General features: G+C 38.3%; 1 protein-coding gene and 4 non-coding genes across 6 annotated transcripts in view; 1 reads left to right on the top strand and 4 right to left on the bottom strand.

Moving 5' to 3' along the window:
- The window catches only part of LOC119775395 (limbic system associated membrane protein), a 747,266-nt gene that overhangs the window by 282,730 nt on the left and 438,268 nt on the right, over positions 1-26,268 (top strand). The gene's annotated exons all lie outside the window — the stretch shown is intronic.
- On the bottom strand, positions 7,125-7,197 carry trnar-ucg. The gene has a single exon. It is a non-coding gene; the product is annotated as a tRNA-Arg (tRNA).
- Positions 7,607-7,679, bottom strand: trnar-ucg. Its single transcript has one exon. It is a non-coding gene; the product is annotated as a tRNA-Arg (tRNA).
- Positions 8,170-8,242, bottom strand: trnar-ucg. Its single transcript has one exon. It is a non-coding gene; the product is annotated as a tRNA-Arg (tRNA).
- On the bottom strand, positions 8,457-8,529 carry trnar-ucg. Its single transcript has one exon. It is a non-coding gene; the product is annotated as a tRNA-Arg (tRNA).

A 26,268-nucleotide genomic window follows, 5' to 3' on the forward strand; every position in this document is an offset into this window, starting at 1 on the left:
GCCCTGGAAAAATGCTGCTGATAGCCATTTTTCATAGCGACATATATAGAAAAAACATTGCTTTTTGATGTTCAGGCACACTAACAAACCTATTTGGTTTTGTATGACCTTCTGCATGGACGACTAAAATATATATAGGGTAACTTGTGCTTTTAAACTTTTAAACTTGTGCATTGCACAAGTTTAAAAGTTGTCCCCTATTTATTGCAATTGGTTCTATAGGCTCCATTAGCTAGTTCATATAAAATTGTTTCAGGTTGTATTCTCTGGGTGTGATGCGTTTCGTCCTCTCAGTTATATAGCTACTTAGAGTATTCACTAACCCCTCAGCAGCAGTAGCAAGAGAACATAACTGAATGGTTCTGAAAATGATTCACAAAAGTCCAGCCCTATGCGCACCTCTAATCCCATCAAAGACTCCACACAAGAGTGAGAAAATACAATTTATTTGTCAGTGTGATCAAAACTGACCAAAGAAAAAATTATTTGTCAAATTTATATTATATTGAATTTTATATTACTTATAAGGAAAAGTGTTGCTTTATTGTATGTCTTGCACCATGTCTTTCAGTTGTGCTGTTCTTTTTTCATCTCGTTACAGGTGATGAAGCAACCTGAAAATGTTTTGTCATTATCTCCTTTCTATCTCTTCTTTCTTTCATCTTTTCTCTTTTTTTTATTTTTTCCTTTTCTTCTTCTGTTTTTCTGCTCTATTTACATTGCAGTGTCCATATCAACTGTAAAACTCCCTGCATAATTATAATAAAGCAATTTATATGCATGAAACAAGTGTAGCAGTATGGCAATTGCCATACTTGTGAAAGTAAAATCTGTTGGGCTCTTTTTGGCATCAAGACAATTATTCTTATTGCCACGTTGCCAGACAGGACACTGTAAAAAATAAATAAATAAATGAAAAATAAGGAAAAGTAGGAGCCAAAAAAAATTACAGACTGTAACTGAAAAATTGTTACGTTTAACGCGTGTGTACATAAGAGGTCATAGTTGTGTGTTTTAAAAATTAAAGGTTTGATGATTTACTAAAACCTTTTCAAGGAATCTTAAAATAATCAACTTCAGATCAGATAAAGCAAACTGTGTTAGATAAAAAAAATGTTATATGAAGTATAGATTCCTTGAAAACATTTAAATAGTCATTTCCTTTCAAACTAAATAATGTCTAAAACAATCATCTTCAGCGTTACAGACACAAGGTGTGAAGGTTTATCATCAGTGTCCCTAATTGCTATGCAATGGGAGCATTTAGTGTAATAGGTCTGGGTGTCTTTTGCCTTCTGCTGCCCTCCTGGCTGGCAGAAAACAGTATGACCCATATGAAAACCACTAGCCCACAAACCCTTGACCAGTGTCATTTTCCTCACCCCATTTCCTCAATTTTTCAGATATAAAATAGAAAAGTGCCAAGTTCAGCAGCAACCTGGGCTTCTTTATTCCTGTGTGGATTGCCCTCATCAATTTCTTAACAGTCCAATTTAGATAAAACCGAAAAAGTTCAGTTTCATTCCCAAGACTAGGCTCTTGTGGGTTGATGCCTTCTTGGTAATACGCTGCCTAACGTGCAGCACATATCAGTTTTCCATCACTATAAACACCATCAGTCTTTTGATGCTTGGAGCTGAGCAAAGACGAGCTGCAGCCTCTCTAATGTCACTGCTCATAATTTGCCTGACAGAACATACTTTTTAGTGTTAGCAAGCAAAGGACGTACATTATATATTGACAGCAGTTTTCTCTAGATATATAAATTACCCACTGGGGATATATTGTTACACAAACAGTAATTTTTATTTTTTTGTTATTATGCTAAGAAATTGACTAATGGAATATTAGGAATTCAACACAATTTAATAATTCATATACTTTATCCGGAGGCCAAATATATGAAATATGTGACCCTATGATTATTTACATCTATTTACATCTGTCCTGTAGGCTTTGAAAATTCAAGAAAAGGTTAAAAATACTATAAATGTCTGTCGCTTTTAGTCGTCTTTATACAGTGTACCCTCCTCAGAAATTACTGCTATAACGCAAGTATATAGACATTACTACAGGTATGTTCCTATCTATCTCTTGTAATTGAAATGTAAAGTTCATGTTGAGTTTGGTCCGTTCTAAATACCAGAAGCTAGAAAATAAAAGGCCCCAAGGGAACAGCAGTGAGCTATGGTAAATCGTTGAATGCACTAATGTTAAAAATCCTTTTAGAAATACCTTTGTCAAATTGATGGTGACATTTTTGGTAACTTTAACTAAGCATGAAATTAATCGTTAACCTCTAAAGTAGGCAAGATAGTACTTTTTGCTCTATCCCTTTAGGGTTGGAACTCAAATCCCCATTTTTATCCACCAATACCGAACCTGACATATTGCTTGAACTTCAAAATTATTAGATTCAAATTAATCCAAGTTTTGAAGCAAAGCAGTTTTCATAAAGAACCTGAAATTGTAGATCTTTGCACTTCTCTTGGCTGCAGGATAAGTTCAGAGCTTGATGGGCAGCAAGTTAAAATATGAACAAATGTCATATGTAGATATAGCCTAAAACAGTAGTCTTTGACGTTTTATAGCCTGAGCCCCCAAGACTGATAGAGGGGGATGAGGAGGTTGATCATAGAATACTCCTACTTTTCCTTGTCCTTTATTTCATGCATTTATATAGCTTACATTTCATTCATTTATCTTTTTTTTTATCTCCACATTCATAATATTTTTTGTCTTTGTCTCTATGTCTCTCTCTACTTATGATCTTTATCTACTGTATTACTACATGTTAGGGCAAAGGCAAATCAGTTTTGCAGTTTGTCTGTTGGTTTTGTGTAGCACTCATTTAGTCTCACAGACTTTTGCCTGATCTTTCCTGCTTTTTTCCTCTGGTGTCTTGAGTTCCTGTCAGATTTTGAATTAATGGTTGCAACATATCTCTGCATGTTCTCTGTCTGCTCGTGGGAGGATATGTGTCTATCTACAGGCTAGCGCACATGATTCAGAGTAAGTCTACATTAACTATAGAGTGTCGATAGAGTTCTCCATAAGTCCAGCAATATTTTAATATTCTTGAGCATTTTCAAGGTGGCTCTGACATACCAGTGGGCCAATTGATCAACCTCCTATCTATATACAAAGTTGTCACCATTCTTGATCAGACCAATTGCAAAGTGGCATCTGCAAACACAAAGACATTTGTGTACAGTAAGAAGTTTCAATTCAGTTTCAATTCAGTTTATTTATATAATGCCAATTTACAACACACTCATTGACTCGAAAGCAATCCCTCACACCAATCATGCTTGTACCAACAGTGGAGAGGAAAACTCTCTTTTGCCAAGAATAATCCTCCAGCAGAACCAGGCTCAGTATGAGCGGCCGTCTGCTGAGGCCGACTGGGGTTCAGGGAGACAGAAGCAGAGATACAGAAAGAAGCAAAGACAGAAAGAAGTAAAGATGAGTAGAAAGAGAACACACCCTGAAAGTGCTCTTTTTTAAGAACACTCACCGTTACCTGCTGCTGAATGTCAGTCAGGGGGTGGGAGATCCAGTGCCCAGTTGAGGTCGGCACTGTTAACTGGGTGAGCTTTAGGTGTAGGATGACTGGGCAGATGGTGCTAAAGGCCAAGCTAGAAACAAGTTCCTGGCGAACATCTATTTGTGTCTAAGGTGATACAGGAAAAAGTGTTGTCCACAATTGACTTTCCTTGGTTATGTTTTGATGATCTTCAGGTGCTTCAACAAATTTCCTTTAAAATGTCAGGGTAACAGGCATACAGTCCTTTAGCCATGTTGAACTAAATCAAGGTGAGTAGTACAATTCTTAAGTAACAATGAGACAATAGTGCACCATCTTGAACTTCTGTTTCAAAGAAAGTATCTGATTGTCCATGCACAACTACCCCGCTTATTATTCCAGACATCTGATCACAGCATCCTGTACATAAATAGCTATAAATGGCTAAGAATGTGATGGGTAAGACTCACAAAAAAAACAAAACAAAAGGAAACTAGAAAATTAAAAAGAATGTCTAAAAAATTAGTTTCAAAGTTTTTAATTGATCCTGCTAACAGACAACAACATTCCCTTTTCTTGTATTTTTGTCTTCAGTAAAATATCTCTGGACTTTTTGAGTCTGATGCTGAGTCTGTCAATAGTCACTGCTGCCACCTTCTGGTTTACTGAGGAACTGCTTGTTCCACCATATATCTCTTTCTCACAATGTAAGAGAATGTAAAAAAAAAATACAGATTATACAGATTATTATCCGGAGCATTACCAAAATTCAATGGAATTGTCTTTGGAATGACAAACACCTCGGATAAAAGTGTCATCAAAATTCAATAACTTTTCAAGTTATCCTGTGAACACACAGACAGACAGACAGACAAGCACACACAAACTCTCCTAAAAAGATAGCCTCCTTGGCTGAGGTAATAATAAAAATAAACTATGTTTTTGTGTGTGTGTGAAAACATCTGGTCATTGAAATCACAATAGAGAATGCTGATAGAACAGGTTGCCCTTCTTTCCATCTGTCTCAGTTAAAAGGGTCAGTACGTAGGATAATGATGACAAAGCCATTATCATGAAACACATTGACTGATGAGATACAAATCTTCTGTTCAATTTTACTAAGTAAAGCCACATGGGTGCTGTCATTTGTGATCAAACACATATGACTTCACACTGACATGAAAATGACCGTGTAGGGAAAAAGCTTACTGACAAACTGTGTGACCAATATAACTGGAATAACCATTTAAGTTGTTTAAGCAAATTTGAATTACTGTATTCCAGAACAAAGTGGCTAATCATAAAATTCACATTTAAATTCACCGAAATTAAAAAATTATGAAATATATTCAATAATTATACTCAGATAATTTCTCACCTTATTAAAGGAAAAGTCCGGTCAGCAAGGAATGATCAATGGTTCATTATCTATACCTAAAACTAATATGTTCACTGTGTTTTAATGAACTTAGCATTAATCAGTAAAAAAAGATAAAAGTAATAATTTTTGCAGCCATTTTTGTCCAAATACATTAACACCTCACTCCTGTCATCTTCCGGCAGTGTTATCAGGTGCAGTAAGCGTAACGCCTTTCTCCCAGCATTACAAGTAAAATCAATGGCAACTATTATACACCCCATAAACGTGAAAAAAATAAAAATAAATTATTAATTTCACATTTCCGATTCATGATCCACCACAGGTTTGTCGTTGCAGCAATTACAGCTACAGTGTGTACGAAGTAAAGATTTATCCTTTCTTATACTGTAGCATTTAAAGTCAAAAACATTATTTTCTCCATACATCGTGTCTTCCTATGTTGGGATGAGTATAGCTTGTGATATCTAATGTTCTGGCTCTTCTGCCACTAGTCTATAGCTTTCTTCATCCTTCTATGACTATCTGTTGTGGCATCAGCCATCTTTTATGGAGCTGTCTGTTGGATCAGTGGCTTATCTGTAGCTAGAAAAACCTTCTGCATGAGCTGATCAGGAAGGCAAGCTCTGTGATTGGATTCCCTCTGGACTCAATGCAGTGGGAAACAAAAGGATCCTAACTAAATTAACATATCTGTTATAATGTGTCCCACCCCGTGTATGAAGCTGTTGCATAATTGTAGACCTCCTTCAGTGACGGACTGCTGCACCCTAAATGCACCAGGGAGCGTTATCACAGATCCCTCCTCCCTGCAGCTGTAAGACTCTATGGCTCTGTTCGAAAACCTAGGACGTGTCCTGCGAGGACGCGGTCTACCTAGACTGGATCCTTCGAAGCCCTTGAAAATAAGGAGACCGGAAGAGTTTAGGCTGTGAATTCGACCAGGTCTACCCTTCGGCGGGTTTTACCGCCGTATGCTTTGTTGCTTAGCAACCGTAAACGTTGACACACAAAGCAGGAAAAGAATGAATACAGAAGTTTTCAAAACTGTTTATTTATTTCATTTTTATTGTGAAGTGAACAAAGACTACATTAACAAGAATCCAGAATGGAATAAATGTTCCAACAGCAAATGTAATGATAGAAACCTTAGTCAGTTAAATAACATGCTGCTGTCATTTTGCACATCTCTGATGTTGCTGCTATTTTCGAATATCCATTACTGTAAAAATGTCCATAGCTGCATATTGGTTATTTATTCCCCAGTTTTATATTGTTTAAACACTTTACAGTATTGTATTGTTTATATTTTAACTCTTCCCTATTATGTTATTCTTATACATTTTTCTAAGGTCCACATTTGTGTGACCATTTTCAATAATCTTTCTGCTGCTGTAAATTTGCCTATTGTGGGACAATAAAGGGATTTTCTATTCTATTCTATAAAAGGGGTAGAAAGATATAAGTAAATCTAAACAATGTATGTATAAAAAATATATCTGCAAAATCTCTAATATTCAACAACAAAAAATACGTAGTTAAGCATATTGTGCATAACGAGGACTCTCGGAATCCGACCAGACCTCGGCGCCGCGCTATGACGTAATCGGCCTTCAAATCCGGTCTTCTAAGGATGCGTCCTATAACAGAGCCTATAACTGCCAGGAAGCCACATCCCACGCTGCTTCAGATGGGAATCAGGTGTACTCAATCTCTGGCAATCAAAGAGTGTACTTTTGGTGTGGCTAACCTCTCACTATTGTTTGAGGAAGTAGCACAGCATGCAAGCCAAACAGTGGTGGAAGTACATGCAAAGTGCAAACCCTTTCTAAGAAGAACAGCCGGTAAGCTGATTGTTACAGTACTGACTCTGATTACCTGGTTGATTGTTTAATGTACTTCATGAAGACATTACAGTTAGCTGAAGGATAAAGCAACCACGAAGGGATTCGAACCCTCAATCTTCTGATCCTAAGTCAGACACCTGGTCCATTACAGTAGGCCACGTGGTCCTTGACTTGCACTCACCTCAATGGCGCAAAAATTAAAGTGTTGATCACTCACAAACAGATGGTATTTAATGTATGGGGTTCTTGACTTGTGAGTTATCGCCTCAATGGCAGCAAAACTAAGGTGCTGATCACTCACAAATAGTTGGTATTTAATGTACTGCAATAGACATTACAGTTAGCTGAAGGCTTACGGGTATTGTTTATAAAGCAACCACGAAGGGACTCGAACCCTCAATCTTCTGATCCGAAGTCAGACACCTTGTCCGTTAGGCCACGTGGTCGTTGACTTGCAATTCATTGCCTCAATGGCGGAAAAACTAAGGTGCTGATCACTCACTCACAAACAGTTGGTATTTAATGTACTGCATGAGGACATTACAGTTAGCTGAAGGCTTAGGGGTATTCTTTATAAAGCAACCACAAAGGGACTCAAACCCTCAATCTTCTGATACGAATTCAGACGCCTCGTCCATTAGGACACATGGTCCTTGACTTGCACTCACCTCAATGGCGCAAAAATTAAAGTGTTGATCACTCACAAACAGAGGGTATTTAATGTACATGGTCCTTGACTTGTGAGTTATCGCCTCAATGGCGGCAAAACTAAGGTGCTGATCACTCACAAACAGTTGGTATTTAATGTACTGCACATTACAGTCAGCTGAAGGCTTAGGGGTATTCTTTATAAAGCAACCACGAAGGGACTTGAACCCTCAATCTTCTGATCCGAAGTCAGACACCTTGTCCATTAGGCCACGTGGTCGTTGACTTGCAATTTTTTGCCTCAATGGCGCCAAAAATTAAAGTGTTGATCACTCACAAACAGATGGTATTTAATGTATGGGGTCCTTGACTTGTGAGTTATCGCCTCAATGGCAGCAAAACTAAGGTGCTGATCACTCACACATAGTTGGTATTTAATGTACTGCATGAGGACATAACAGTTAGCTGAAGGCTTACGGGTATTGTTTATAAAGCAACCACGAAGGGACTCGAACCCTCAATCTTCTGATACGAATTCAGACGCCTCGTCCATTAGGACACATGGTCCTTGACTTGCACTCACCTCAATGGCGCAAAAATTAAAGTGTTGATCACTCACAAACAGAGGGTATTTAATGTACATGGTCCTTGACTTGTGAGTTATCGCCTCAATGGCGGCAAAACTAAGGTGCTGATCACTCACAAACAGTTGGTATTTAATGTACTGCACATTACAGTCAGCTGAAGGCTTAGGGGTATTCTTTATAAAGCAACCACGAAGGGACTTGAACCCTCAATCTTCTGATCCGAAGTCAGACACCTTGTCCATTAGGCCACGTGGTCGTTGACTTGCAATTTTTTGCCTCAATGGTGCCAAAAATTAAAGTGTTGATCACTCACAAACAGATGGTATTTAATGTATGGGGTCCTTGACTTGTGAGTTATCGCCTCAATGGCAGCAAAACTAAGGTGCTGATCACTCACACATAGTTGGTATTTAATGTACTGCATGAGGACATAACAGTTAGCTGAAGGCTTAGGGGTATTCTTTATAAAGCAACCACGAAGGGACTCGAACCCTCAATCTTCTGATCCGAAGTCAGACACCTTGTCCATTAGGCCACGTGGTCGTTGACTTGCAATCCATTGCCTCAATGGCGCAAAAAATTAAAGTGTTGATCACTCACAACCCTCACAACCCTCAATCTTCTGATCCGAAGTCAGACGCTTTGTCCATTAGGCCACGTGGTCCTTGACTTGCACTCACCTCAATGGCGCAAAAATTAAAGTGTTGATCACTCACAAACAGATGGTATTAAATGTATGTGGTCCTTGACTTGTGAGTTATCGCCTCAATGGCGGCAAAACTAAGGTGCTGATCACTCACAAACAGTTGGTATTTAATGTACTGCATGAGGACATTACAGTTAGCTGAAGGCTTAGGGGTATTCTTTATAAAGCAACCACGAAGGGACTCTAACCCTCAATCTTCTGATCCGAAGTCAGACGTCTTGTCCATTAGGCCACGTGGTCCTTGACTTGCTTTTCATTGCCTCAATGGAGGAAGAAGAAGGGAAGTCCACTATTTCAGAATGATAAACTTCACTGGGCATTGGCATTGGCAGAAAAACTGGCAGATGGATTAAAATTAAACAGGAAAACAGATAAAAGTAGGAAAATACTAGGTACAAACTATGTAGATGTGAAGATGTGACATACAGCAGAATGGGTTGTTGAAAAACACAAATTGATGGTATTTAATATTATTAAAAGGGAAAAAAATACAATTGGTGTTTATTTGTTAAAGCAGAAAAAATGTTGATAAAATGCTTGTTTATTAATTGCTGTTTAATTTTACTTTAAAATACTTAATATTTATTATTCTTTAGGATTAAATTATTTAAGTTGGTGGAAATTGTTTTTGGGTTTTTTTGTTTTTTCTTGTTGATTTCAAAATGTAATTAGATGTTTCTGTCTCTTTTGAGCGTTTTCACCTGAGTGATTGGAGGAAAATTATGACCATCATAATAAAGATGACTAAAATGAAGACTCCTCGAGTTAACGCCAGTTATGTTTCACAGAAGAGACTTCCCTTTCAAGTGGGGATTGCACATTTAAAGATCAAACCTAAACAGAAAACTTAAAAACCACTGTTCCCAAACAAACTTAAGTTGTTACATTCATGTTGATTTTGCACAGTTTCTACCTTAGTCAATTAAAGATCTTGCTGATGTCATTTTGCACATCTCTGATGTTGCTGCCATTTTCAAATATCCCTTATGTAATAATGTCCATTGCTTTATATTGGTTATTTATTCTCCAGGTGCAGAGCTTTTATACTTTTAAAACACTTTACAGTATTTTATTGTTTATCTTTTAACCCTTCACTAATGTTATTCTTATACATTTTCCTAAGCTCCATGTTTGTGTAACCATCTTTTTTCTATAATCATTTTACTGATGTAAACACCAGAATTTTGTATTTTATTCTATTCTATCCTATTATCCTCAGTTTGGCTTAAGGTTAGCTTAAACCAGGCATATTTCTCCAAAGCAGTCACCTTCATCAAATTCTTCCTCTTCAACTCTCTCTGATTCAAAACCTGAAGAGAGTCCAGAGTCAGCATCGGTCCTGGTTAACATGCAGTCCCTCAGCTTGGAGTATTGGTGTGCTTTCTTACAACATGCCACATAGTGGTGGACGCCAATAGCCTACCTGAGCAGAACAAAGGCTGAATGTGAAATAACCTGTGGGCTTGCACTTCGCATACTTGCAAACAGCAGTGTTGCATTACATTCTGCAGCCCATTGTAAGTTGTTACTCAAGAGTGTGTTGTTATGGATTCTCCTTAGGTCTCAGAAATGACTCACAAATTAACATGGTCACAAAATGTAGTGTAACACCAGTCAGCTGAGTTTTCACATGTTTCTAAGGTTTCTTAATTTTACCACTGTTAAACCATCCCAAATTGTTATTCAAAGCATTTAGTGGTTTCTCAATTCATTTATTTTTCTATTCTCCAACTTGTAATGTTGATAAATTCCCTGAGTCGGACACAGTATGGAATATTGTTGAATAAAGAGCAACATAGCAAAAATGTATGATATTTTGCAAAGGAAAGGCCTTTATTTATTATTATTTATCTTTATTAGGAATTCTATAAAGCTACAAAAATAAAACTACTAAATAAATGCCTTAACATATTTTTATTATCTTTTTTTAGAAAGATCAGCGCAGGTTTTACATAGAGCACTTTAGTTCCTTTTCTGGTATTATTTCTGGGCCCGTGTTTGTCTTTGTGCTCATAAATTGTTTTAACTCTTTATTTAAGATGGTTTTCACAAAGAAAATATGACTGACGTGTGGGTGATAAAAGACAAAGAAACACCTTGCAGCTTATTAATTAATTTAATTGAAAGCTTTTTTGATGTTATTCCATTTTTTATCATTCATAAATGATGTTTTTACGTTCTTCCTTTTATACATGCATTTCTGAAGCAGTATCAGCTTAAGTGCTTGTGTTAACATCTGATGGGATTGTATGTTATCATGGTGTTGCTTTGAGAAGATTGTTGATGTAAAAAGTCACTTTAAATTATTGGGCTGGGACCAATAATAAACACATAAACACACATCTATTTTTATTTTGCTATATGCAGTAAGGACCAGGGATGGGCACAAATGCATCAAAATGTATTTCCAAATAAAATACCAAATACCTACCTTATAAATTTATCAAAATAAACTACGAAATACAGAAGCCCGAAAAATTTATCAAAATAAAATACTGTATTTTTTTATTCTTAATATACTAAAAAATAATTAATTCTAAGAGTAGTTTTCTTCTAATCCGTTACACTATCTGGAAAAACATCAAAATAACAAAGTAACAAAACAAGAAAAGTAACTGCAGTTACTGAGAAGTGTAACTGCAGTTACACTTGCCCATAGCAAGTGTAAAACGGTGCCAAAATTACCTAGTGGCCAATAGTGGTATTACAGGGACTTGACAGTGAAGGTGCCCCAGACACTATTTCATGCTGCATGGATAGTTACGTGCAATCACAGACTATGTGTCACAGAAAGTATTTTGATACTCAACACTGAAGTATTTTTGATACAATATACCGTACAAAGGCATCATCTTCATCATCTCAATAAAATACAAATTACAAAATAGTATTTTCGTATTTCAAATTCGTATTTCAAATAGTTGTATTAGAAATACTGCCCATCCCTGGTAAGGACCATGTGTTAACGTCCATTGACCTTCATTGATTTTCTGTCATTTCAATCCTTTCTCTGCCCTAGCCCTGACAAAACCCCTAAAAAAACATTACCAGTGCAAACCTCACCCTAATTCATAAATTCAGACCTTAGCCCTAAACCTAACCTTTGGCAAAATAGCTGCTAAGTACCAGGAAAAAGTCCTCTCTTTACAACAACCGGTCCATTTGGGGGTGAATGGAAACAAAGACCAGAACGTGCACTAAACAACCTCTAATAAATTCACTCAACTTGTTCTACTTTCTCATCTCTATAAGCCTGTTTCATTATCAACTCCAAGTAGAAACATCACTTTTATAATGTTTTTAGTCTTTTTTTTCATAGATTTACTAAGTGTCCTTTCAAGTTCCCTACTATAAACATTAGAATTGTTTAATTTTCTCTTCCTATTTCTTGCTCGGCTTATAAAAAATAGTGATACATCCAATGCTTGTATGAATTTTGTAACCTTTAAGGTGAGGTTTTCAAAAGGGGGCCCAGAAAACACATTTGGCCAACTACACTTTTTTTAGCCACAAAGAGTAGCTGCACAGTTGTAGTAGTCCTGCTACAAAGCTCCAATCAGTGGTATACTTACTGAGAAGCATAAAACAACCTTGATGTTTAAACGTGTCTTATCTTATTCAATAAGAAAACATTTTGGGCCATATCAATCTCTTTTTTTCCCCACAGTTATGATAATATTTCTGGTTTAGAGGGTCCTTAATTGCTGCAAAGTTAATTACTCTATGCCCTTAACTGTCTACTGTTCACATTCTTGATTAGGAGCACATATTTCAGCAAAATCACTGACTCTCAGTAATCTAGGCCTTTTCATTTACTTATGAAACCATTTTTTCCTTACTGGAATATGATGACTGTTACTGTACAAAATGTAGAATTATGTTAAACTGAAGGTAAAATAGTCTGCCATTGGGCTGATATTATATGTATCTTGATACACTGCCAATTAACTGCTCTGATTTGGGTGAAAAGATGAAAATAATATCCGTTAACATACTATTAGAATACAATAGTGTTTGATTATGTGTTCACTCTTCTATCATTCAGCTGTTTGCTTAGGCAAAGGGTAACGAAACAGAAAGACAACAAAAATACAGCTGTCCAGAGAATTTGTAACGTGGCACATTCAGCACATAGAGGATGCTGCATTGAAAGCCCTCTTCTCAGCTGCATATAATTAAAAAAAGCTATGATATAGTATATTCAATTGTCATGCTAGTAGATATGCTGTTGGAAGGAAGGGCAATTCAAAAAAGTTAGAATATTTTGCTCAATCCTCTTTCAGCTTTTCGCCTGTTAATAACTGTCAGACATCCGTATTCACATTATTTTGATACATGTCCTAAAAAGTAATAGGAATGATTATGTTGTATATTGGGGTTTGGTCACATTTAAAACACCGGCAGATGAATGCATCAAAGAGAAGACTTCTTTGACAAGATCTTCTATAGACCAGACCCATATTAAAAAGCGAGAAATGTTTATCACAACTATAAATCCAACCCCAGACAGCACACACTTGTTTTTCCATATCTACTTAGTCAGGCATTTATGTCCTTTTTTGGTCACTCTTATTATTTGCCTTAGAGATATGGTCCAAACCTCCAGACCCAATGTGTATCACACACCACTAACTTATTCTTTGTGTGTTAATTTCACCACATCTGCATGCAAATACATGCCTCCTCAATTTGTCCTGAAAGTGTGCCCTTTTTTTTTTATTTGGAAGTTGGATTTCCTAAACTGATTAGGGAATCTCAAATGGAACATCCCTAAAGCTCTGATGATGAGCCCAAACTAAGACTATGCCCAACATCTGGCCTGAAAATGGCTGCTACTTGCTTCAACAGTAGATCGATTCTATTAATTGATTAAGTTATTTCCTTTCACTTTTATGCAGTTTTAGCTTCAGGCCATCTTGATCTTTGTTTGGCTGTTGAGTCTTTTATGTTACTTTTTTGAACATTGTGTTCTTTGGTGGCCATTGTTAGGTTTATTCAATGATGATTATAAAATCAATGTATGTACATATGAAACATTGGAGAAATGAGATGCTTCACTGTCTTATGATTCAATCAGAAGACCACTCTGTCTTGTGATTCAGTCAGTGGAGTATTCTGTCTTATGACCTGATCAATTGTTCTGTCAGAACAATACTCTGTTTTGTACCCATGTGTTATGTTCTGTTAATAAAAGGGGACTGCAGGAGGGGGGTTGGGGAGAGAGAGTAGTGTGTTGGGTTGTAGCTCTTTCTTCCCTTCTGCAGAAGCTGTTGAAAACCCCTTACTGTGTGGACTCAGTCCTTCTTTTACGAACCTACATTTTTTAACCTAACGGCCATTTTAGTTTATTTTTGTGGGTTAGGTTTTTTCTTCATTCTTGTTTTCGTGAACTTTGAATCATCTCTGTTAGATTTCTTTCCCATGTTTCTGTGTCTGTTTATACATCTCCTGTTCATTCCCTACCTCTCCCAGCTCCCCTCCCTTCATTGGTCCACATCTGTTTTTTTTTATTGTTGTCCTATTTGTTATTCTACTGCTCTCTATATCAGTTATTATTGCTAGATTTTCTTTTGGCAGGCCATTCTTTGCTCCACGCAACACCACCCCCCATGTTGTCCATTTTCATCTTCTCTATTGCCTCAATTCTCTGAGTGTGCTTCATGCCCTGTTCCTAATCCCACATTTTCCTTTATTCAGCATTAAATGCTTATATTTATCATGCAACTGTAGGGTTCTTTTCTGCAATTTAGTGCTGCAAAAATGCTAGCAAACAACACAAAAAGGTTATTTTAACCACCAAAATGGAAGGTTTGTTTACTTGATAAAACACCAACACAGTCTACAGTGGTATATACATAAGGTTCACTGCTTCCCTGCTTTTCCATTAGGAGGAAATTAAGCTTCCAGTGTCTCAGCCAAGGATACTTCTCTTCATCTTATCCTTTTACTCCCTTTTTTTTTCCGACTGGGTCCACATATCACACAAATAATGATGCATGAAAAAGTGCTTATTTAATTAAGATTCTCATCATTTCTAATCACTGTTTGGGAAATTTTACTTTGTCTCACAAGGTGACAGAGTCGTCTCCTTTTTATGTCTATTTGAAATCAGTGTTTGGAGATCTTAATTTAATTTTGATCCATGATAGAAAACTGAGAAATTTGTCCTTTTAGTGACCTGTGACCTATGGTTCCCCTTTGTTTTTTGAGCACAAAGTTAATTTCAATCCAGTTTTACCAACTCTATAAACGTAAACTACATAAAATCTAGTGTACTACATGTATTATAAATGGTACATTTTAACAGGTTCACTGAGGCACATATTCCAAGACATCACAGTGATACATATTTTCTTTATATCCTTCTATGGGCTTTGCTTTTTATTTTAATTAGTTTTTACTTCAGGCCAATTCTCATTAAAAAAGGGACAGTGGTGAATGTAGACAACTTGCACCTTTTTGGAGGCAAAGCAATAAATCAAGCAGTCACGCAGGGGCACAAACCCAACATAAACTGAATCACCACTGGATGGTTGCCTAATCACATTAAAACAGAACCCACCATGCAGCAGTGATTGATAACCATATTTTTCAACAGACAGAGTCTTAGCAGGATTCAGAATTAGTAAAAAAGTATTTCTTTTAAAGGTCAAAACTATAACTTTTTCAATCAAAACCATTATTTAAAAACAAATCATCATTCAACGTCAGAGCCTCTAGAGTGGTGCAAAATAAAATTACACTTTTTTGGGGAAAATATATGAATAATTGTGCGAGGAATTTTGATGGGTCTGACACACACATATATGTATATACTCCTGGTTTTGATACCAACATTGGCATAAATTGATTCTGCACCAACAGGATAGATTCAGTTTGGAGCTCAGGTGTTGCGAGATCCAGTGTTGGGCAAGCTAGTTAGAAAATGCAATTTAAGCAACAAGTTATTCTACATCAAATAAAGCTTCACTACACTTAAGCTACCCACCAGAGATATGTAACAAGCTATTATTATTATTTTTCATTTTAATAATAATATTTTAATAATATATACTATGAGATGCTATTTGTAACAGATTCAGAAAAATATCTTATGAAATACCTTTTGTACTCATTTAAAGGATCTTTTAATCACTTGTAAATGGGTACGGTAGTATAGCCTCGTGAGACCATCCTGATCTCGCGAGCTTTCGAGATTTCACTCGCTAATCAGGCTAATCAGTTGAAGAAAATTTGGAGCCGTTCACCAAACGAACGTCCAATCAGCGTTGGCTTTGAGGCGGGTTGAGGTGTGACGCAATGAGAAGCGCGACAGTTCAGTCTAAAGAACATGGCGGCTTCAGCCGATGAAACTAGCGTTAGCGTGGCTATTGAGCAAGTATTATCGGAATTACAAAGTATTTCTTCACTGAAAGAGGAGCAAAACACTGCTCTGGAGGCTTTTCTCAGAGGAAAAGATGTTTTTGCTCTTCTCCCAACTGGTTTCGGCAAGAGTAGCCTGGCTTGTGGTTGTGTTTTCGTCGTCGCTCTGTTACTACGTCATATGCTTTGTTGATCTGATTGGTTTATTTGGCCCGTCTATCACCAACATAGGCCAATCAGCTAACCAGTATTTTTGCCCCATCCCAAAATTATTTCAACGGAAGGTTTCCAGATGGATATGCGGAGCAAATCCATGTGGCGGAGTCAGTTTAACGGTAGTAATCATTTCATATAATTGGGGGACTGGTGCCCTAGGTGTTAGAGCAGTGCACTTGTGCTCTGAGAAGGTTGCAAGTACCCTGTTTGATCCCCACACCCTGGGTCCCTGAGCAAGACCTTTAACCCTAGTTTGCGCCCCAGGTGCCTCACAGTGGCAGCCCACTGATCCTTAAGGGGATGGGTTAAGATGCAGAAGTCAATTTCTCCATTGTGAGATCAAAGCTGTTCAATTACAGGCGTGCTTTGGTGGTGCAATGGGTCGTGTGCGCTAACCACTGAGGAAGGATATATCTCCCCTCTCTCATACCCCCTTTCCTGTCCACCTACTGTCCATAAAAAACAGCCACTAGTGCTGTAAAAACAACAAAAAAAAGATGTTAAATTATTATTATTATAATCAATCACGTGTAAAAGGTACTTCTGTTCTTTCTGCCAAGAACTTTATTTGAACTGACAGTTTTGTGTCATGTTTTAAAAATGCTTCTTACTTAGAGAGAGAAAAATGTCAAAATGTTTTCTTATAAAATAAAGCTTTACTTTGCAAGGTTTATCTTTTCAAGTTTAGAAAAATACTTAAAAGGACATCTTAAAATGTTTCAATGTCATTGGTATAAAAATAGCTTAATCAAACTAACCTGTTTTTATCGCTTTTGTGACACATTTATACTGTCTCTGTTAAATTATCAAAGTTAATCCATTAATATCGGAAAAACAGCCATTCCTCTTAGATGAATACTTACTAAAAGCTGTGTGTCTAAAGTAATAATTCGGAAGTGGGTGCTCTGGCATTTTCAGTTAAGGTGCATGAGAGTCTTTTTTTTAAGAATAGCCAACGCATTGATTCAAAGAGAATTTGAAAACAAAGTTAAGGAGGAGGTAAAACCCTTTGCTAATTGCAGGCTTTTTAAAAGCCATTAATACTAATGGACATGAATTCATAAACTGTTTCACACTGAAAATGTGCTCCTTACTAAATTACAATAGATCTTATCTGTTTACAAAGTTGGACCTGTTTTGGTCTGATACCAATTACTAAACTCTAAAACGTAGTAACACAGGCAGTGCGTCTTTATTCTTTTCACTTTATTCCCTCTCAGAAACAGCCACATTTGTTATTTTTTTTTTTTTTTTTTTTTTTTTTTTTTCTCTTCCTCGGTGGGGGGGAGCGGTTGCGGGCGGGTCGGTGTCTGGTGTCCGCTGTCGCATTGTGGGGGCCCCTTTTTTTTTTTTTTTTTTTTTTTCTCTTTTTTTCTTTGGGGGGTTTGGCATGTCTGTTTTCTCGGGGGGCAGGCGGGCCTGCTGGGTGGGGTCCTGCTGGCGGCGCGCCGCTGGTGTGTGGGGGTCCGGGCGGCTCCGGCGGGGGTAGTGTTGGGGGGCCGGTCTGGGCGGGCTGGCTGCGCTGGCTGGGTATTCGGGTGGGTTTTCCCTCCTGGAGGCATGGCGGGGCTGCTCTGTTCCCACTGATCGCGGCGGGTGGGGCTGCGGGGCGGGTGTGGGCCTGGGGTGGCTATGACCGGCGCGTGGTGGGGGGCCGGGGCGGCGGAGCTGCTCTGGCCGCGTGTCGGGGCCTGGTGCGGGCTGCGGGGGGGGGTGGCGGACGTGGCTGGGCTGCTTTGGCATCGTCCGGTGGGGGGGCGGCGCGGTTCGCTCCGCTCTGGCTTTGTGCTGCCCCTCGGGCTGCTGGGGGGGGTGGTTGCGCCGGCTGCGGTCTGCTCCTCTTGCGGTTTTGCGCCGGGCGGCTTTTCTGCTCTCGGGCTGATTCTGTGCGCGGTGTGTTTCGTTGCGCGCTGTTGGCATCGGTCTTGGTGGGGTGGGGCTGCGCTTTTGGCCGGGGGGGCGTTTTGGGGGGGGTCCCGCGGCGCTCGTGGCCGGTTCGCGGCGGATGCGCATGGGCCCCGGCCGGGGGCGGGGCCGTCTTAGTGTTTTCCTGGGTGGTGCGGTCGCGGTGGGTGTTGCGGCCGGTCGCCGGGGCTTGGTGCTGGGGGGCGGGGCGTGTTTCGGTGCTCTGTGGGGCTGGGGCGTTTCGGTCGGCGCCGTGGGGGGGCTGGTGTTCGGCGCCCGGCCCTACTTCGGGGTGGCCGGCTGCCGGCGGGGCCCGCGGACTCGTCCCCGCGGCTCCCCGGGGCGCCGGCATGGCGGTGGCTGGGGGGCTTCCTCGTGGCTGTCTCTCCTCCTGCCTTGGTGGGGTCTGATTTCCGGGGCTGGCCCCGCCTCGGTGCCTTCGCTTCTGGGGTCCCCTTGGGCGCCTGGGGCTTTGGGTCTCCCGGCGCTGGACTCAGTGCTCTGGGGGGTGTGCCTCTCCGGCTCTCCACAACCACTATTGAGCATTTTTTTCTATGGTTAAAACTTTACATGCACAAGTTCACCCTCACAAACAACTACAGGTGCTAGGCTTCAGGTACTTAGAGATTCACTTCCAAACAGAAACCCCACATTCATATCTTCAGGTAACACAGAGTACATGTCAGACTTAATAATATTACTTTAGTGATAGTTTCAAGGTGTTTGCTTTATTGTATATCTCGTACCATGTTTTTTGGTTGTGCTGTTCTTTTTTCTTTTTTTTTTTTTTTTTCTCCATCTCATTACAGGTGTTGAAGCAGACTGAAAATGTTTTGTCATTGTCTCCTTCCTATCTCCTCTTTCTTTCATCTTTTGTCCTGTTTTTTTCTTTTTCCTTCTTCTTCTTCTGTTTTTCTGCTCTACTTACATTGCAGTGTCCATATGAACTGTAAAACTCCCTGCATAATTATAATAAAGCAATTTATATACATGAAACAAGTGGAGCGGTATGGCAATTGCGATACCGCTACACTTGTGAAAGTAAAATCTGTTGGGCTCCTTTTGGCATCAAGACAATTATTCTTATTGCCACCTTGCCAGACAGGACACTGTAAAAAAAAAAAAAAAAAAAAAAAAAAAAAAAAAAAAGAAACAGCCACAGTTAGTAGGGAGCCACAGAAGGTGAAATAGGTGTTTGTCCTTGTGACTGATGCTGTGGAACCTATTAATTTGGTTATTACCATCAGAGAATACGCAGCCTTGGAAAACTAACCCTTGGACTTTTTATCGTTTTGTTATGTTATAATCACAACCATTTAATTTTTTTGTGTGTGTGTGTGTGTGAGGGGGGGGGGGGGTGGCAACACAAAGCAATAGGAAATTGTGAAGTATAAGGAAAGCTATGCTAGGTTGTTTTTTATAGTTTACAAATAAGAATCAAAGAAGCGTGGTCTGCATTTAAAATCAGCCAGGTTTTTTTTTAAGATCCCTAAGTAAATCTAGTGTAAACAACAACCTTCAGAACTTCACTAAAGAGTCAACAGAAAAATGCTGTGTGTGCTTTGAATTGAGTCTCATTATACATACAATAAATACATCTGCTTAGTGAAGGTCTCTGAGGTTTTACCCTGAACGCCGGTGAACAAACCGCATTACAAAGACCAATGAACACAAACATGTCCAAGATTATGTTGTGCAGAATTTTAAAGCAGCAAAAGTTTAAAATATATAGAATATATAGATTTTAACGACTTTTATAGCATGATCATCTGATTCTGATCAGCTGCATTGTGTTTTATAACACACCTGTAAAACATGCTGGTCTTAGAACAAGATAATCATTGCCCAGGCTCTCTTTACATCTTTGCATCTTACTTGATAGCAATTCCTTACATTTCCTAACAGTCAGTGCTCTCAAACAGCACTGCTTTAGTTAAGTTTTTCTAATTTTAGGTGTTGTGCAGAAACACTTTGGTGCCGTGTGTAGCATGTGTTTTATCTCCTGCTTCCTGAGCCAATCACATAAAAATGAACAGGGTTACCAAAACATAACGCAGCATCATCAAAATGCTGCAGCCTGAAAACATATGTTTTGCAGGCTGCTATGTAATTTGTGGGTTAATATGATTTAAAAAAACTAGGTGACATTATTACTTTTGGCACCTTGAACATAACATAAACTGTTGCCAACCAAGCTGCAGGTTCTGTGGCCACAGCTGGTTACCTCCCTACCTGGTTATTTTCCTGTATTTTAGCACTTTGTATTGTCTTTGTACTGAATTGTGCTATACAAATAAATTTGCCTTGCCTTGCCCTGCCTTGCCTTACCTTCACAATGTTTCACCACAACAGATCAAAAAGTATATTTTCCATTCAGCTACTTATTCTGAAAAATAAAAAAAAATTTCCATAAAAACTTAAGATTTTAGTCGTGAAAACAAAATGCCCTTTTCTAATTAATTTCTTCTTTCCGTTATAAGTGACTATGTTAAAAGCGGGATAATGCCCTTTGAGAAGTCTATTACATGAAATGAAGGGACTTTGTGGAAGCAACCACCCAACACAAAGTGGAGGACAGTTTCCACCTCTACATTGTCCATTAATTTTAACTAATAGACACCTTGTCAGGGGTTATTCCTTACATAAAGCAATGTCCATCCAAACATAAAAAGAGCATGGCACAACAGACACAACAAAACATGTTAGTCCGCCTAAACTGATGGGTTAGGAAGGATATCATTACGCAGAATGCAGCAAAGGGGCACAAATCCACGTACAAATCCACCTACCAGGTGGTTTCATGACAGACAATGAAGATAAAGTGATATTTTGAAAGAAAACAATGAGTATCATTTAATGTTTGAGCCATAATCTAGTGGAGGAAGTTGCTTTGGTAACCTGACTCCGCTAGATGGATTTGCTCCGCATATCCATCTGGAAACCTTCGGTTGAAGTAATTTTGGGAAGGGGCAAAAATACTGGTTAGCTGATTGGCCTATGTTGGTGATAGACGGGCCAAATAAACCAATCAGATCAACGAAGCATATGATGTACTAACAGCCAGGCTACTCTTGCCGAAACCAGTCGGGAGAAGAGCAAAAACATCTTTTCCTCTGAGAAAAGCCTCCAGAGCAGTGTTTTGCTCTTCTTTCAGTGAAGAAATACTCTGTAATTCCGATAAAACTTGCTCGATAGCCACGCTAACGCTAGTTTCATCGGCTGAAGCCGCCATGTTCTTTAGACTGAACTGTCGCGCTTCTCGTTGCGTCACACCTCAACCCGCCTCAAAGCCAACGCTGACTGGACGTTCGTTTGGTGAACGGCTCCAAATTTTCTTCAACGGAGAGTCTGCAGACTGATTAGCGAGTGAAATCTTGAAAGCTCGCGAGATCAGGATCGTCTCACGAGGCTATTGCTTTGGTGGGACAGCACCAAAATATTTTCTTTTTGAATTACCCATTATGGACCTGATTTTCAAATTGTTGCGGTGTATAAAAACACACGTAAACTCGAAAACATACACCAAACTGATACACCAACCATGTATATATCCCACACTGATCATCACCCTAAAGATTTCATTACCACCTTCATACATGGTTGTGGCAGCATCGTCGGGGGGGAAGGTTTTTTTCATGGAACAGCAACATGTGTCAAACACTTATTTTATTTTTGTTATGCAAGGAATTTTATCAAAGGGAATAAATGTAAATGAACACCAGACTTCATTCATAAAAAAATAACCAATAGCTACTTATGATTTTCCTTCCAATTTACCAACATGCATGAATTTGTGTTGATCTTTAAGGAGCCATAAAGATATTTTCAAGTATGTGCTGGTTATGAGACAAAACATGGAAATAGTCTTTGGTTCTATAAATAGAGTAACATTTATATAAATTAATAATGATAACTCTTATATAAAATATGTTTTTGCCATTGTTCTCTATTTGACTTATGGTATGAAACATGTTTATAATAAGTATTTGGCCTGACTGCAGCTTAAACTGTTCTTTCATAGATGTTTAGATGTCTCACTTGTATTACTCTATGTATTTGGGCTCATGAAAAAGTGTTAATGTATAGTGTCCTCTGTCTGGGAGTGTAAGTGTAGAAAAACACTTCTGTTAGCACAGTTTCTTTCATGGTTCATTCCTGTTTTATTAAACATTAAACCCAGTAGCTTTCACCCTGATGGGCAGTTTACTCAGCGTGGATCTGCAGCTGTCTCGAGGCAATACAGACCGCCTCATATATTAATAACTGTATAGCAGTTACACTCCATCAACTGTACAGCCTACCTCCCCAGTGTCCTCTAGGTCAGACAAAGGTCTCAACTACGGCACATGCTATATCTAAGAAACCTGTTTTATATCTCATATCCCCTCAGGAGAACATCTCTGTCTTCTACGGTTTGTCAAAACGTCAAGCGCTAAAGAGGATTACAAGTCAGCCTGAGTTAACTGTTAAATATGCTGCGGTAGTTTTATGCAGAGCCTGAGAATGTAATATAGACCCCTTTTGCTAAAGCCATGTGTTACTAATGCATTAGTGTGCAATTAGCTTTCAAAACAGATTTTTACTTTTTTTTCATACTTAATATATTAAATTCTTCCAAAGCAGATGCACATAGCTAACGCAATTAACGGTATTAAGTAGCTTTAAACCAAATAAAAATACTTGCAGTCGAAATTAATGTATAGAAAAAGGTAGTGAAAATTATAAAAAAAAAAAAACTCCTCTTTCATTAAGTTCTGTTGTTATCTAAACAGAAAATAAGCAGAAAGAAATCTAATATTTATTTAAAAAGATTGAATCTACACACATATAGACACTGTCTACATTTATCTGTTTATCTGACATTTAGGTTTAACCATTTAGGTCAGTTAAGATAACCACATTTATTTAACTTTGAAAATGGCAGAATATTGAAAAAATTATAGTATTTAATAGGTTAATTTAAAGTCAGTAGTTTAAAAAACATTTGATATAAGCATGCCTTCAAAATATTCAGCAAAGCCCAGATGATTATCATATGGCAACGTAAGCTTCACTATTTTCTTTAACAGTTGTAAATGTACATTAATTTACAGCATATTACAGATTTTTTTCTTATATGGAAATAAATTTAGGTGTTGGATACAATTTCACAATGCCTGTAGGAAGCATATTTACCTTATGCACATGTTTACGCATAATAGGAAGACCAGTAATGATACCATTCAGGGAGTTTCTCAGAGGATAAAAAATTATGGTCTAAAATATGCCTCTTTAATCTTGTAAGAGCTAAAAAGATTAAGAGGATTCTTCCTGGAGCCGGTTAAGAGACAAGTAAAACAATTCTTGTCTTTATGCTCAAAGATCATTCAGGCATTATCTGCCATTATTTAAAAGGCGCAACGGCAAAACAGACAAAAAAATAAAAAATGTAAAACTTGCAGCCATGACCAAAAACAACTTAATTTGACAAAAACAGGGAGGATTGCAAACATGAGAATAACAAACCTGGTCAAAACCTTATGTTGTGCCGATGTGGAGAAACAGATGCACTTTGCTAAAGAGAGAACATTATATGGACAATTGAGGAAGGATATCTCGACATCAGCCAGGAAGCTGCTGCACAACATATATCTAGAATTGATAGAAATCTGTAATGTTTTGGTAAAGCATTTATACCCCATGGTCAATAAACCTCTTTGTTTAATAAATAAAATTCACTCTTTAAAATGCAGTAGCAACTGCTCACTTACTGTGCAGGTTGCAATAAAAAAGAAAAACAACTACCAACTCATAAACTCACATTAACCACTTTTAGTTTTACGTTTAGTTACGAGATTAAAACACTGAGCCCATTTATGCAATACATTAATGATATATTCACAAATTGTACTTTATATATAATATGGAATCTCAGAGGAGACAACTTTAATCATTTACCTAAACTATCTACTCTTATAAGCTATTTTTTCCACCTTTTTAACACAGGATACAGAATAAATCTCTTACATTTTGTACAAGCCAAGTGAAAACTGTTTAAAGCAAAAGTCTAAATCATTTCTAACATAATCTTTTTTTCCACTGTCCTCTGACTGCCTTCATGTTTATTAGACCTGACTTCCCACATGTGCAGCAAACCCAGTGGTTTGTCATCTAAATGGAAAGATGTTAGCTGTAAGTCTGCTGGTATGTCCAGCTGGATTTAGCTGTGTTGCTATTTTAGAAAGCATTTTAAAGGCACACTATGCAACATTTTTCAGTTAATTAATGTGTTCCATAACGTTTTGGATGATTAAATGAGTCATTTCAGGTTGAACAAAGGTTTTCTCGGCCGCCCTGGTGGTCTGTAGGGGAAATGCCATACTTGTAATTGCTGGAGCCCTCGGCCCGCACCCACAGGCTCAGAAGTCTCGTGCATCGCGAGAGTCGGTCTTGCTTTACGGCGAGAACTGCTACACGCCCCCAGTGAAAGGCATGCTCGTTGCTAGCGCAGTGGCGATATTTGTACAGTTATCATGGCAGAACCAGTGAAAAAACAGCGAAAGCCCATGTCGGGTTATTTAGACACATGCATAACAAATAATGTATGAAAACATGCTACATTTTCGAACTCGAAAATTGGAACAAAATAGTCACTTACCACAGTAGACATGGTGATTCGTTGCGTTCGCCTGTCTGCTAAGCTCAAAACAACCGCGCCTGGCTTGACGGAGAAACCAGGAGAAGAGCTGAGCATATTTAAGACAGTGCACTTTTACTTTCGCCCTCTGGGGGGAGCCTCGCTGGAAAATCAACACCGGTTGCACAGTATACCTTTAAATACATAATCAAAGGCCAACTTTAGCCTCAACAAAAAGCAACAGGAAAAAAACAATGACTAAATTAATTCTGAAACAATTTGTGCACTAGAATTCAGAATAACTGAAATTGCACATTTTCAGCCCAGTTCTATACAGCTTTATGACTTTTGTAAGATTACATTTCAAAACCCCTACATTTCAGCAGGTGTACAACATTATCACCATCCAATTTAGCAAATTAGGATAGATTTCTTCACACTGAGTTTATCTACACATTTGCATCTCATGTAGATGATGATCTGAAAACCGTGGCTTAATATGAAGTTCTTCCTGAAATCGTCACAGCACGATCTTTTACAGAAAAATGTAAAACTTAAAAGCAAGGTGATAGAATCAGCATTATAATCCTAAATTTTAATTTCAGTCCAAAGAAAATCCATTTTGGATTTTTCTTTGTTCCTGGTTAGTTTTTTTCCTTCAGTTGATAGGCTGGTGTCTTGTAGATTTTGTTCTGTTTTTACCTGTTGAATGTTAAAGAGATACAGATACCTCAGTGACCCAAAGTAGATATTCACTTGTACATTAAATGAATGGATGAATTGCTTTGGCTGCTGTGGATTTACATTGTCCTAATTTAGATAATCTTATTTGTGAATGTGTAACTCTGGTGAATCATATTACATTGGCAAGTTGGATGAACAGCAGATGGACCAACATGGACCAGCAATGTTGCATTACATCAGAAACACCTTTCCTGTCCTTCTGAATGACTGAGTGTGATATTTCACCACCCTTTCCTCCTACTCTGCATCCAACCATGCCAAAGGGCTTTAAAGGTTTCCACAGCAGTTTTAGGAATGACAGGTTGTGTGTTGGATTAATATAGGTGTGAATGTTAGTGTATTAATGTGTATGTGTCTACATGCCTCAGGTCACCTCCACTTCTTCCTGACCTTCCCCACGTTCCATTAATGCTTCCACCATCTATTGTTTCCCCTTCATTCCGTCATTCACAGCTGTTATAGATGTGGATCTAGTTATAGTTGTTCTTAGCAGATGTTTAAACACTTCAGTCTATTGTGTTAATGCGGTTTCTTCATTCTCCATTGCTTTAATAATTATCTCGTGACAAAGTGTGAAACCTAAATCCTTTTTCTTTCAATATATCTTAGTCTTTGGTGGATCTGTCACCAACTTGACTAATTGATATGCATTTGCTATCATCTGTTACAGGAATTGTAGGTGAGTCCCCGCTGCTAATATTAGATGTGTTTCGTTCGGTTCATGCGCTGCTCC

This window comes from Cyprinodon tularosa, unplaced genomic scaffold (assembly GCF_016077235.1).
Source record: "Cyprinodon tularosa strain WSP-4 unplaced genomic scaffold, ASM1607723v1 ctg87, whole genome shotgun sequence".
Taxonomy (NCBI): domain Eukaryota; kingdom Metazoa; phylum Chordata; class Actinopteri; order Cyprinodontiformes; family Cyprinodontidae; genus Cyprinodon; species Cyprinodon tularosa.